At 33.6% G+C, this 2,280-nt stretch overlaps 1 protein-coding gene across 1 annotated transcript in view; it reads left to right on the forward strand.

Moving 5' to 3' along the window:
- Nucleotides 1-2,280, forward strand: part of MDGA2 (MAM domain containing glycosylphosphatidylinositol anchor 2) — a 916,950-nt gene that overhangs the window by 498,854 nt on the left and 415,816 nt on the right. The gene's annotated exons all lie outside the window — the stretch shown is intronic.

Genomic DNA, 2,280 nt, shown 5'->3' on the forward strand with positions numbered 1-2,280 from the left:
CAATAACTAGTGTTTTAATGTATACGTTTTTTATCTTTATATATACATATATACATGCATTTTTATATTTTTATTAAAATAGGATCATGCTGTATATTCTTTAACTTATGTTTGTGAATTTTACCTACATGTGAATACAGCTATTCTTTCTTCTTCTTATTTTTTTTTTATGTACATCATACAAACAGAGCATTATGAATTGGCCTGTAAATGACCAAAAATCTCTACGTATAGTCTGCGTTTGGTCCAACTCTGTTAAAAGTAATCAGCACCAATCCTGGACAGTGCTGTGCCACCTGAAAAGTGTTTGTTGATTTATTTTTGTTCTTAGTCTCATTTTCCTACATTTTGCTCTTGATGATAATATTTTAAATCTTTTTGGTCTCCTTACTTATTTCCCCACCGAAATAAAGCAAAAGCCTACATTTAATTTGGTCTTTTGCCCAGGTTTTTCTATCATTTCATTATGTTTTTACAAGAATTTGCATTTTAATTTTTAAGTCTCTAGTGTAAGGTAATTATTTTTCTTTTCTTAAAGTAATTTAGACATAAGTAACAAGTGAGGATGTTGTTTTTCTGCCTATCTTCCTTTCTTTTCCCTTTCCTTTCTTTCAGTGCAGGATAGGATGTTACATAGTTAGGAAGGGGCTTGAAATTATACATGGTCTATTTGTGAGATGCTCTGCTGAATCTCATTTAGTTATTCAGATGACTGAGAAGTGTGTGATAAAGCAGCACTTGGAATTTGCTTTCCACTTTCAGATACCTGCTTTCCTTCTGGAAAGGATGGGCGAGAGATCCTTGTTTCATCCTCTCTGATATCTTCTATTTCCTAAGGCACCTTCCCCCTTATTCCTCAGCATAATTTGGAAACCTTCATCCCCTGTACCACCCCTTCCTTATTGTGGTGCACAGGTTGACCATACCTGTATACTACCCAAAATAATACAGCCTCTGGCTTCCATTTTCCTGACCAAATATTTTCAGTGTTTTTGTTCATATGCAATTTTAAATTAGATTAAGTTTAATTTACAGAATTGAATACTTTTTGGAATATAATAGTCTAGAGTACATACTTCTGCTCTTTTAGTTATTGTAGTTTAAGTCATTAAATTTTAAAATACACTTCTTCAATACCTTAAACACAATTCTAAAATCTAAAAAATTCTGAAAACCAGTGGGCATGTTTTATTTGTAACTTTTGTAAGCAAAACCTGATGTTAGCTAGTGTAGTGTCAAAATTTGACCTCAAATGACTTGAATAGAAAAGTAGAAAAAAGCTTTACACTCTTTATTTACCAGACTTTGAATAAACACGTTTTGCCCAGGAAATGTGTTTGATTACACAATATAGCCAAAGATCCAGCTGAGTGTGTTATATAATAGATGGCATGTATACTATATTACCTTTCTAAAATCTGAAAATTTCTGAAACACATACTCCAAAGGTTTTGAATATGGGGTTTTTGGCTTGCGTTTCTACAACAATAGGTCTGATAATTTAAAATTTGTATTGCTGGGTTAACAAGTTAAATATGAAGGGGGAAATTCACATTTTTAGAGACTTAAAAAAATTTTTCTCTTTTTCTTTTTACTAGAAAGCCTTTTTCATTGCTAGTCTCCATTATCCCTTCTCCTTTCTACCTGCTCATATCTCTTGCTCTGCAGACTGGGTTGTGCCTGAGTGCCTTATTCATATCGCACACCTTACTGGAAATGATAGCACCGTTCTGTCCAGGTTTCCCAAACCCTGCTAGCCTTTTAAAGTTTGACTCCTCTTCCATTCAACCATGCCTGAAGACATTTGTTTTGTTAACCTTCCTTTTCTTTGACTTCCTTTGGGGTTTTCTCATGCAACCTCAACTTGACAAGCATCTCGTTCTATGTTATTTCAGTGAAATATCACTGTGATGCATACAATGTTGAAGTTCTATTTTCAGTACATGTTTGGTGGCTAGGATTTATTAACAACTGTCTAAAATTGTACCATTTGAGAAAATAACATGATGTTAAGTTCCACACTCTATAAATAAACATGACATCTCTCTAATATGAATTTCCCAGGGAATGCCTTACCTTTAGCGCCAGAGATCTTTCTACTCTGTGGATGTAAACATACATTTAAAGTAGTTATGCCTATTTTTGAGGGCTTGAATAAATGAATTCCTTCAGATAGTAAATTTTCAAACATGCTTTGAGTGATAAGAACACTTAACAACAGAGATCACTAGACCTATCTAAGGAGTTCATGTGCTCCAAATACAACCTTGATTGAAGCCC

The sequence above is a fragment of the Mandrillus leucophaeus genome, unplaced genomic scaffold, assembly GCF_000951045.1.
Source record: "Mandrillus leucophaeus isolate KB7577 unplaced genomic scaffold, Mleu.le_1.0 Scaffold362, whole genome shotgun sequence".
Lineage (NCBI taxonomy): Eukaryota > Metazoa > Chordata > Mammalia > Primates > Cercopithecidae > Mandrillus > Mandrillus leucophaeus.